Below are 13742 nucleotides of genomic sequence, written 5' to 3'. Positions count from 1 at the left end.
GGAGACATTACAACTGATACTATAAATGTACAAAATATTATATAAAACTATTATGAAAAAACTACTATGAGGAAGATTTGCCAATAAGTTGACCAACAGAGAAAAAATGGCTAAATTCCTAAAAACACACCATCTTCAAAGATTGAATCATGAAGAAATAGAAACTTTAAACAGACTGATTACATACTACTAAGAAGATCAGAACAGTACTTTTAAAACTCCTTAGAAATAAAAATTCAGCACCATATGTTTTTACTAGTATATTCTGTCAAAATTTCAAAGAAGAATTAATACCAATCCTTCCCAAAGTCTTCCAAAATTAGAAGAGGAAGGAACAACCTTTTTTCCTGAGGAAAGCATTACCTTGATACTAAAATGAGATAGGGATACCAGAAGGAAAGGAAATTACAGTTAATATCCCTGATGAACAGGGCTGCCTGGGTGGCTCAGTCAGTTGAACATCTGACTTCAGCTCAGGTCATGATCTCACAGTTCGTGGGTTTGAACCCTGCAGTGGGCTCTGTGCTGACAGCTCAGAGCCTGGAGCCTGCTTTGGATTCTATGTCACCCTCTCTCTCCCTGCTCCTACCCCACTTGTGCTCTCTATCTCTCTCAAAAATAAACAAAAAAAAAATAAATAAATTTTAAAAACTATATCCCTGATGAAAAAATGTCCTCAACAACCATCCTCAACAAAATATTATCAAATCAAATTCAACAATTTATTAAAAGTATCATACATGATAATCAAGTGAGATGTATTCCAAGGATAAAAAGGATGGTTCAATACCTGTAAATCAATTACTAAGATATAACACATTATCCAAATGAAGGATAAAGATCATGTGATTATCTCAATAGATGCAGAAAAAACATTAAACAAAATTCAACATACAAATATGAGAAAAACTCTCAACAAAGTGAGTATAGAGGGAACATACCTCAATATAATAAAGACCATATATGAACAAGCCCATAGGTAACATTATACTCAAAGATGAAAAGCTGAAAGCTTTTACTTCAGGATCAGGAATAAGACAAGGATGCTCACTCTCACCACTTTTATTCAACATAGGATTTGAAGTCTTAGCCACAGCAATTAGGCAAGAAAAGGAAAAGTTATCAAAATCTGAAAGAAAGTAAAACTCTCACTATTTTCAGATAATAATACTATGTATGGAAAACCTTGAAGACCCCACCAAAAAGTGTTAAAACTAATAAATGAATTCAGTAAAGGGGATATGAAATCAATATTCAGGAATGTTCTTTTGCATTTTATATACTAATAACAAATGTCCAGAAAAATGTATAAAAATAATTCCATTTATAACTACATTTAAAAAAAAACAACTAAAATATCTAGGAATAAATTTAACCAAGGAGATGAAAGACATGTACTCTGAAAACTATTAAGATTCTGATAAAATAAATTTAAGACAACAAAGTAAATGGAAAGATATACTTTGTTCATATATAGGAAGAATTAATATTGTAAAAATGTCCATACTACTCAAAACATTATACAGATTTACTGTTATCCTTATCAAAACTCAATGCCATTTACCAAAAAAAAATAGAATGAACAATTCTAAAATTTGTATGGAACCACAAAAAGACCCTGAAGAGCCAAAGCAATCTTGAAAAGAACAAAGCTGAAGGCAACATATTCCCTGACTTCAAATTATATTACACAGCTTATTAATTAAATCAGGTGGTATTGACAAAAAGCAACACAATAATCAATGGAAGAGAACAGAAAGCCCAGAAATAAACCTATGTATATACATAGTCAATTAAATTATGACCATAAAAAGTCAAGAGTATACAGTGCGGAAAAGCCAGTCTCTTCAATAAGTTGTATTGGGAAACATGGACATCCACATACAAAAGAGTTAAACTAGACTACTCTCATAACATACTGAAGGCAACAAAAGCAAAAATAAACAAGTAAGACTACATCACACTAAAAAGCTTATGCACATGGGGCACCTGGGTGGCTCAGCCAGGTAAGCGTCTGACTTCAGCTCAGGTCATGATCTCCTGGTTTTTGAGTTTGAGCCCCTCATTGAGCTCTGTGCTGACAGCTCAGAGCCTGGAACCTGCTTGGGATTCTGTGTCTCCCTCTCTGCCCCTCTACTGCATGCACTCTGTCTCTGGCTCTCTCAAAAATAAACATTTAAAAAAAAATTTTAATAATTAAATTATTTAAAAAATATAAAAAACTTAAGCACAACAAAGGAAACCATCAACAAAATGAAAAGGCAAGCAAACGAATGGGAAAATAATTTGCAAATCATACACCTGATAAGAGGTTAATATCTAAAATACATAAAGAACTCACAACAGCAAAACAAAAACAAAAACAAAAAAAAAACAAAAATCTAAGTATAAAATGGGCAGAGTATCTGAAAAGGAATTTTTCCAAAGAAGACATATGAAGACATATGGACAGCCAACAGATACATGAAAAGATGCTCAATATTACTAACATCAGAAAATGCAAATTAAAACTACAATGAAACATCACCTTAAACCAGCCATTTGTTAGTATCAAAAAGACAAGAAATAACAAGAGTCACAAGGATGTAGAGAAAAGGAAACCCAGGGCAATGCTGGGGTGAATATGAATTGGTACACCACTATGGAAAACAATATGAAAATTTCTCAAAAGCATTAAGATAGAACTACCATACAATCCAGTAATAACATATATGGGCATTTAGCTAAGGAAAACAAAAATACTAACTTCATATATGCACCTTCATGTTCATTGAAGCATTATTTACAATAACTAAGATATAAAAACAACTTGAGTGTCCACTGACATATGAATCAATAAGAAAATTCAATACAGACACACACACACACACACACACACACACACACACACACACACACACACAGGAATATTATTCAATCATAAAAAAGAATGAAATCTTGCCATCTGTGACAACAGAGATGGACCTTGACAGCCTTATAGACAGAAGATATATATATGATCCCACTTACATGTAATTATATATATGTTATAACATATATATAAAATATAACATATAAAACATTCACATAATATACAAAATATATATTTATACAGGTAAAAATATATATAACATATATAAAATATAACATATATATATATACACACACAAATATATACATATCTCACTTACATGTAGAATCTAAAAAAACAAAAATAAAAATCCAAGCTCATACTCATATATACTGACAACAGACTGGGGGGGTGGCCAGAAGCAGGGGCTGGAGGGTGGGCAAAATGGGTAAAGGGAATAAAAAAGATATAAATTTCCAGTTATAAGATAAATAAATCATGAAGATGTAAAATGGCATGCAAGTATAATTTAATAAATTCTGCACATTTGAAAGTTGCTAAGTCAATAAATCCTACCAGTTTTGATTGTAAGAAAAAACAAATTCTATAACCATGTATGATGATGGATGTTGACTGACTGTAGTGATCATTTTACAATATACACAAGTATCAAATATTATGTGTACAATTGAAACTAATATAATGTATATTAATCATACATAAATAAATATTTTTTAACTTAAAACACATGAAGAAAATCACAAACCTAAATTACAGGTTAATTCTACCAAACATTAAAAAAAAAATTAATACCAAACCCTCACAAACTTTTCCAAAAAACTGAAGAGGAAGGAATACTTGAAACACATTCAATGAAGCCACTATTACCATGATATCAAAGTCAAAGATTTACAAGGGAAAAAAAAAACACTATCAATTGATATTAGTTTTGAATATAGATACGAAAATCCTTAACTAAATACTACCAAACCAAATTCAGCAACATATAAAAAGAATTATGAACCATAAACAAATGGTATTTGTGCCAAGAAAAAAAGGGTTACACAACATTCAAAAATCACTTAATGTAATACACAATATTAATAGAAAAAATATGATTATCTTAATAGACACAAAAAAAGCATTTGACAAAATCCAAAACCTTTTCATGACAAAATCCTCAAATTAGAAATAGGAAGAGACTTTCTCAACTTAATAAGCTGCATCTACAAAAACCACACAGCTAAACATCATGCTTAACAGTGAGAAACTGAACTTTCCACTAAAATCAGAAACAAACCAAGGATGTTTTATGCATAATTGTAAATTTCTACAAATTTATATAACTTTATATAACTCTTTCAATGCAATTATACTTAAAACATTGCAATAGTAAATATTTGTCAAATGCATAATTTTACTGGCCACATATTCTATTAATTGATGTATTATAATTATATAATCCCCATTATTGAAAAATATGGTCCTTTAAAATTTCCTTTTATAAATAATATTAGGTAAGCAGACATACTGGATCAAATAACAAGAGAACTTTCAAAGACTTGATTTCTTCGCCAAAATTCTTCCCAGTAAATTTGTACTAATCTATAATTCCACCAGAACTTTGAATAATAGTTTAAAATGTTAAAATTTCTACAGAACAAATATAGGGGGACCTCATTGTTGTCTTAATTTGCACTTTAATTGATATTGAACATATTTTCATGTTTATTGGCTATTTGTACTTTGTGTTTTAGATTGTTCAATTGTATATTTTTTGGAATATTAAATAATTTTATACTTTATGACAAGCTATCAATACATTCACATTTATTAGTAATAATATCTCACTATTTAGAGTTATAACATTTTTACTAAAGTAAACTTAAATTTTTAGGTATTCAAAATCATTATTTCCTTTATGTGTTCTTCTCAATATTTGTTAAGTATTCAATACTTTTTAAATTGTGTTTCATTTGTAACCCTTTAATCTATGAAATTTACTTGGATAAATGATATAAATTTTAGGTTATAATTTGTTTTCAAAACAGATGGCCGAGTTTTCTCACATATTTTTGTTAAATAAACCCTTCTTTGTGGTACAGAAATAGAGAACAAGTAGTATCTGCTATTAAGAAACATTATCCAAATCTTAGGAATAAAGTAAAATAAGTAACGTGTGTTCTTTCAATGTCATACTGATGGACTGAATAACAGGCCCACCCATGGAGTATTTAATTCACAAGGGTAATGTAACTTCCCTTTATCCATTATTTACTGTTAATCAAGGCTTAGGTTATGAAATTACATGCTAATTTATTAATTTTGGTGTATAGAGATGTAACTTTTTTATCCTACAAGATTCACATTTTTGTCATAAAAGTTGTGATTTTATTGCCATGTAGAACTTTAAAGAACTTTATATGTACTTTAATTAGCAATTTTATTCCAACACTTTTTCTTCAGACTATGGTAAATAGTCCTTTAAATGATCTTTGAGCCAGCTTTGTATCTCACCCATTCCTTCATTACTAATGTAAATAGGCAAGTACATCTTTGACATATGTTCCCTAGATTTGTATGACAGCCATGTTTAGGTAACAGTTATAACTTTTTTAAAAAATTAATTTGTACTTCTGTATCTATATAAAAAAATTTAAAACCCAAATATTCTAATTATTCTTTTTAGTCTTTATTCTTTCTGTGCTATTTAGTCTATTGATTTAGTTTGTGCTCCTCTTATAATTTTTTTAAGTTTCCCTTCCTATTTATATTGTTCTACTTATTTCATATGTGATTTGAATGATCATATCTGATTTTCAGTTGAATTTAGGTTATCTTATTTTTACAACATGTTTCAAACTTACATCTAATTTCAAACATCAAAGAATAAATATAAGCCTAGTATTTTATCATAAGTTTAAAACCCTCTTTCCTGCCAGTCATTCCACTCCCACCTCACCCCTACTCTGCCTCTTACAAGGCAGTTCGGAATTTTAGACCCAGACTATTGAGATTGCATTATTATTATTTTCACATTACATATGGTTTAATTCAAGAAGAAAGTCTCCATTATATTTGATCATCATAATTAAAACAATATTAATTAGTAATACTATGCTAGCAACAATGTAGAGCATTTAAAATATATTTGATCACTAAATTACCTTCTGAGATTGGTTCCATTGTTTTTTCCATTTAAGTCAAAATAGTCTGAGGCTAGAGAAACCTCAAGCCAAGGCCACAAATTTCTACGTGGTCCACCCATGAATTGAACCTAATTTTGTCTTCCCAGAATATATATTCCAAACCATTAAGTGATATTGCTTCTTAGTTTAGAGTCAACTACATTTTTACTTGATTTCAGTGCTTATGATCAGACATTGCCTACATGTTCCCAATATTTTAACTTTTAATTTTGTTCCCTTAGTTAGATATATTATTAAAATTTGTATTTCTAAAGAGTAAAAATTGGAAAATATTATCTAAGATGTTATATGTAAAAGTGTATGTTTCTATTGATCTCACAATTTAATGATAACTCACTGGTGAATAAAAATTGCACATCATAATCTTTTGCCTTTTCAGTCCAATAGATTTTGCTCCAATGTCACCTATAAAGTCATGTTGTATAAAGAAAATATAATACTGGCCTAATTTTTTTATCACTGATTTTTGTGTCCAAATGCTAATTACTCAGTTGAAAATATAGTATGAATTCATTACAATATTTTAAGATGCATCTAGAATGTGTCTCTTTTCATCATTTTCTTCTTCATCACTTGATTACTAGTTCTGTTCCATTTATGTTTCCTATAAATTGTTCCTTTTCCTTTCCACTCACTGAAATATTTCTTTCAACTTTAACTCTTTTGCCATTTTTTGAATACCAGAGATTATCTTAAGTGCATCTTACATTTTGTGGATAAATTATTTTTTCCATTAAACCAGCACTGTTTGTTTGCTTTTTTGTTTATATGCTTGTAGTTTCACTGTATTATTTCCAGCATAAAGAATGACCCATTCAACCACAATGATATGATATGAGAAACAAATCTAGAAAAAGCATACAACCCATAGAGGCTCAACAACTTGCTACTAAATAGTCAATGGGTCAGCAAAGAAATCAAAGAGGAAGTTAAAAAAATACATGGAGACAAATGCAATTTAAAACACAGCAGATCACAATCTTTGGGAGAGTGAATACAGTTGTTAGAGGAAAAACTATAGCAATATAGACTTACCTCAAGAAACAAGAAAATGCTCAACTATACAATCTAACCTTACATCTAAAGGAATAGAAAAAGACAAACAAAGCCCAAGATTAGTAGAAGGAAGAAAATAAAAAAAGAGCAGAAATAAATGAAGAAAATAATAAAGATCGGAGCATAAATAACTGCGAGACTAAAATAATAATAATAATAATAAAAATAATAATAACAAAAACAACAACAGAAAAGATCCATGAAATCAAGAGCTGATTCTTTGAAAAGATAAACAAAATTGCTAACGTTTTAACCAGACTCATCAAGAAAAAAAAAGGGAGAAAACACATCAGAAATAAAAGAACACCACAGAAATACAAAGATTTATAAGAGAATGCTATGAAAAATTATTTGTCAACAATTAAACAACCTAGAAGAAAGAGATAAATTTTGAGAAACACACAACTTCCAAAACTGAATCAGGAATAAATATAAAATACGAACAGACCAATTACTAGTCACAGATTTGAATTCGTAACCAGACTCCCAACAAATAGAAGTCCAGGACCACATGGATTCACAAGCAAATTCTACCAAATATTTAAGAGTTAATATCTATTTACCACAAAGTATTCAAAATAAAAAAAATAGAAGTGAAAGGAAAGCGTCTAAACACAATTTACAAGGCTCAACTTTACCTTGATACCAAAACTAGACCAAGACACTACAAAAAAATGAAAACTACAGGCCAATATCCCTAATGAACATAGATGCAAAAGCCCTCAACTAAATATTAGCAAACCACATTCAGCAATATGTTAAAAGGCTCATTTACCATGATCAAGTGAGATTTATTCCAAAGATGCAAGGATGGTTCAATATTTGCAAATCAATAAACATTATACACAACATCAACAAAATAAAGGATAAATATCATATGATTACCTCAGTAGATGAATTAAAAAACATTTCACAAAATTCAACACCTATACATGATAAAAACTATGAAAAAAGTATGTTTAGAAAGAACTTACCTTAATACAATAAAGACCAAATATGACAAATCTATAGATAACGTCACACTTAACTATGAAAAACTGAGAGCTTTTCCCCTAAGATTAGGAACAAGACAAGGATGTCCACTCTCACCACTTTTATTCAACATAGTACTGGAAGTCCTAGCCACAACAATCAGATGAGAAGAAATAAAAGGCATCCAAATCGGTAAGGAAGAAATTGAACTGTCACTATTTCCAGATGATATGATACTATACATAGAAAACCCTAAAGTTTCCACAAAAGAAAAAAATTGTTAGATGTAATAAATGAATTCAGTAAAGTTGCAGAATACAAAAATAATACACAGAAATTGGGGTGCATTTTGGTATGCTAATAACAGTCATAGAAAGAGAAATTAAGAAAACAATTTCATTTACAATTGTGTCAAAAAGAATGAAATACCTAGGAATAAACTCAACCAAGGAGGTGAAAGAACTCTGCTCTGAAAACTGTAAAACACTGATGAAAGAAATTGAAGATTACACAAACCAATGGAAAGATATTCCATGCTCATGGACTCGAAGAATTAATATTGTTAAAATGTCCACTTTTGCTTTGACCCCAAAGCAATCTATAGATTCAGTGCAATCCCTATCAAAATACAAACACCATTTTTCACGGAACTGGAACACATCTATCTAAGTCATAGTGAAAAATAATGGAGTTCTACCACTTTATTGCCCGACACAGGGGTTTTCCAACAGAACAAAAGAGCTTCTCAGTAGAAGTAACATTCAGAGGGGTAGAAGTAACATTCAGAGTGGCACCTGGGTGGCTCAGTTGGTTAAGCCTCTGACTCTTGTATTCAGCTCAGGTAATGATCTCATGGTTCGTGGGTTTGAGCCCTGCATTGGGCTCCTACACTGACAGTGCAGTCTGCTTGGGACTTTTTCTCTGTGTCTTCCCCTGCTTTTACACTCACTCACACACTCTCTCTCTCTCAAAATAAATAAATAAACTTTTAGAAAAAAAATTTTAAAAAGAGGCAACATTCAGAAACAAAGACTTCAAATTCTGTCATTTAATTTGAATTTTCAGCATATTAAGGGATAGTTTTCTTCACTTGCCACCTACATGCCACTGATTGATAACATCCTTTATTTTCATGCCCCTATATGTCCTTTTTTGTTTTAAAGCTTATAACATTTATTTATTTTTGAGTCAGAGACAGAGTGAGAGAGGGGGAGGGGCAGAGAGAGAGGGAGACACAGAATCCAAAGTAGGCTTCAGGCTCTGAGCTGTCAGCAGAGAGCCTGATGGGGAGCTTGAACTCATGAACTGTGAGATCATGACCTGAGCCAAAATCAAGAATCAGATGCTTAACCAACTGAGCTGCCCAGATGTCCCACCCTTATATGTTCCAAAGTGTTACTTTCACACCTAAACATGCTTTTATAAGCCCAAGGTATATTTTACTATCCAACTTCCGGGAAGAGTGGTTCCAAAATAAATGATACAAAATTTAATGGAATAATACTAACTACATATTGTACTTGAGGAAAATATCTTCAAATGATACATTTTCAAGAAAGGCTGGAACTAAAAAAAAAAGAAAGAAAAAAAAAGAAAGGCTGGAACTATGCTGATATGCTTCATAGAAGTGAGTTAAATACAATGTTTATAATTTGAACCACTTTGTAAATGTTGGGAAAAAAGTTTTAATATCCAATTTACTTTCTGTGTATGTCACAAAACAGTTAAAAATTATTATTTTTCTGAGATCTTTTAAGTCTTCTATATATTCTAATTTCTTGGTAGTTTTTCTTTCCCTAGCATGTATCATTTACAAGAAACCTGAAGTACTCATATAAAAAAAATAAATATTGCTTGTAGACATGCAGATGATTTCAAATATTTCTGCACTTCACGGTGAATTGCTCATTCACCTGAGTGTTTAACAGTGTCAATGTGCTCAACATTATCATATTTAATTGAATAGTTCAACAAGATAATATGCCAGGGCACACACCATCCTGTGAAATCATTCAATGCATTATGCTCACTATAAATAAAGCAACACTTAATATAATACAGGGGACTTAGAAGAAATTATACAAAAAAAGAGAGGAGAAAGGAAGGCAAGAAAAGGCATGTTGAGAGAAAAAAGGTAAGGTAGATAGATGTTTCAGAAGAGACTTCTGAAGGCTGATATAACCAATTCTTAAACCTCATTTTATTGAATGACACTAAGAGTAAATATTAAAAAAGAGAATATGTTTGAATACTATGAATATGGCAAATGAGCACTGTTTCTGGTGCTTTAACCTAGATCAGGGTTAGTAGATAAAGCTTCTGCAAAGGACCAGATAGTAACAATCACATGGCTTTGGGGGCCATATGAAAGCAGTCATAGATAATATATTAACACATGAGTGTCTCTGTTCCAGCAAAACCTGATATACAAAACAAATGTTCGGCCAGAGTTGGTTCACGGTCTTATATTACTGATTCCTGATCTAGAGAGTAAATTCAGCTCATCCTTGAGCTTGGATGGTCTAAAATATCATGGACAATAGAATCAGGCCTTTCAGTTTATTAGGGATTCAGTGACATCTTTGGAGGTCATTCTTTTTCCTTCATGGAATGACCCAAAGCACATATGACATCAGCTGTTTCTGGCCCTCTCCCACTGGTGTGCTCTTTCTCTATCTTTCTCTCTAAAATAAACATTAAAAAAAATTTAAATTTCAATTTATGCAAATTAAGTATTCTCCATTATTAAAATTACTAAGATAATATACTATAGAATGATGTCAGGATTATCTTTCTCAATTCTATTCATTCTTTGGAATTGATCAAGAACAGTATTTCTAATATTGTCACATTTCCTACTTTTACTGAACTAAATATCATAATAAGCCTATCTATTCATCTGGTTCCTAGTAGTAAGATAGGTGCTCCTATAGATGTTTCCCAAAGCTGTTAAAAGTTGGCAAAAAACTTAGGAATCTGAGGGACCAGGCCTGTATTCCAGCTTTTTCACTGACTCAATGTGTGATCTCAGATAGATTATTTAATATCTCTGAACTTCATTTTCCAGAGATGTAAAATGATGACAATAATATCTAACAAATGACTATTGTGAAAATAAGAAAAGTAAATATCTTCTCCTGCAGTTGGAGTCAAATATATGTTAATTCCCTTTCCTTCTTTCCCTATTCTAAATGGATGCTTCTTAGAGTGCAAAAATATCAGTAACCCTTTTTATCATAGGACTATTCATTCAGGAAGAAAAGCCACTGTGAATAAAATCATTTAAAAAGAGGGATCAAATTTCTATTGTAATTAATCAGGGGGGCAATGGCCTAATTGAGATTTTACATCAAGTAAAAAAATGATTAAAAATATGATTAAAAATTATGTACAAAACTTTCCCGTATTTAACAAAATAAAGTTAATCCTGTAAGTACAATCATGTGCTAATTCTTAGAATAAAAGAAAGGATTCAGAAAAGGAAGATGGCAACGTCAGAGAATGCTGGGCTCACCGCGTCCTGATCACTTAGATTCCACCCACACCTGCCTAAATAACCCAGAAAACTGCCAGAAGACTAGCAGAATGGATTCTCCTGAGCTAAGCGTAGACAAGAGGCCCAGGGAAGAGGGGACCCTCCCAAAGCGGATCACCGAAGGAAAAGCAAGCTGAGCCTGCCGCTCCAGCCCCTGTGCACCTTACCGATCCACCCCAGCTAATACGCCAGATCCCCAACACCACAAGCCTGGCAGTGAGCAAGTAGCCCAGATGGGCCACACCACCCCACAGTGAATCCCGCCCCTAGGAGAGGGGAAGAGAAGGCACACACCAGTCTGACTGTGGCCCCAGCGGGGGGCTGGGGGCAGACATCAGGTCTGACTGCGGCCCTGCCCACCAATGCAAGTTATTCAAGACAGCACAGGGGAAGTGCCCTGCAGTTCTGCACCACTCCAGGGACTATCCAAAATGATGAAACGGAAGAATTCCCCCAAAAGAAACTCCAGGACTTAGCAACAGCTAACGAACTGATAAAAAACAATTTAAACAATATAACAGAAAGTGAATTTAGAATAATAGTCATAAAATTAATCGCTGGGCTTGAAAACAGTATAGAGGACAACAGAGGATCTATTGCTACAGAGATCAAGGGACTAAAAACAGCCAGGAGAAGCTAAAAAATGCTATTAAGGAGCTGCAAAATAAAATGGAGATGACCATGGCTCGGACTGAGGAGGCAGAGGAGAGAATAGGTGAACTAGAAGATAAAATTATGGAAGAAGAAGAAGCTGAGAAAAAGAGAGATAAAAAAATCCTGAAGTATGAGGGGATAATTAGAGAACTAAGTGATGCACTAAGAGAAATAATCTACGCATAATTGGTATTCCAGAGGAGGAAGAGAGAGGGAAAGTTGCTGAAGGTGTACTTGAAGAAATCATAGCTGAGAACTTCCCTGATCTGGGGAAGGAAAAGGCATTGAAATCCAAGAGGCACAGAGAATTCCCTTCAGACGTAACTTGAATCGATCTTCTGCATGACATATCATAGTGAAACTGGCAAAATACAAGGATAAAGAGAAAATTCTGAAAGCAGCTAGGGATAAACGTGCTCTAACATATAAAAGGAGACCTATAAGACTCATGATGGATCTCTCTACTGAAACTTGGCAGGCCAGAAAGGAATGGCAGGAAATCTTCAATGTGACGAACAGAAAAAAAATATGCAGCTGAGAATCCTTTATCCTGCAAATCTGTCATTTAGAATAGAAGGAGAGATAAAGGTCTTCCCAAACAAACAAAAACTGAAGGAATTCGTCACCACTAAACCAGCCCTACAAGAGATCCTAAGGGGGATCCTGTGAGACAAAGTACCAGAGACATCGCTACAAACATGAAACCTACAGACATCACAATGACTCTAAACCCGTATCTTTCTATAACACTGAACGTAAATGGACTAAATGCGCCAACCAAAAGACATAGGGTATCAGAATGGATAAAAAAACAAGACCCATCTATTTGCTATTTACAAGAGACTCATATTAGACCTGAGGACACCTTCAGATTGAAAGTGAGGGGATGGAGAACTATTTATCATGCTACGGGAAGTCAAAAGAAAGCTGGAGTAGTCATACATATATCAAACAAACTAGACTTTAAATTAAAGGCTGTAACAAGAGATGAAGAAGGGCATTAGGGTCTATCGATCAGGAAGAGCTAACAATTATAAATGTCTATGCATCGAATATGGGAGACCCAAATATATAAAACAATTTCTCACAAACATAAGCAACCTTATTGATAAGAATGTGGTAATTGCAGAGGACTTTAATACTCCACTTACAACAATGGATAGATCATCTAGACACACCGTCAATAAAGAAACAAGGGCCCTGAATGATACATTGAATCAGATGGACTTGACAGATATATTTAGAACTCTGCATCCCAAAGCAACAGAATATACTTTCTTCTCCAGTGCACATGGAACAGTCTCCAAGATAGATCTCATACTGGGTCACAAAACAGCCCTTCAGAAGTATACAAGAATTGAGATCATACCATGCATACTTTCAGACCACAATGCTATGATGCTTGAAATCAACCACAGGAAAAAGTCTGGAAAACCTCCAAAAGCATGGAGGTTAAAGAACACCCTACTAAAGAATGAATGGGTCA

The sequence above is a fragment of the Puma concolor genome, chromosome B2 (assembly GCF_028749965.1).
Source record: "Puma concolor isolate L17-30 chromosome B2, mPumCon1.1.hap2, whole genome shotgun sequence".
Lineage (NCBI taxonomy): Eukaryota > Metazoa > Chordata > Mammalia > Carnivora > Felidae > Puma > Puma concolor.
This window is presented reverse-complemented; position numbering follows the sequence as displayed.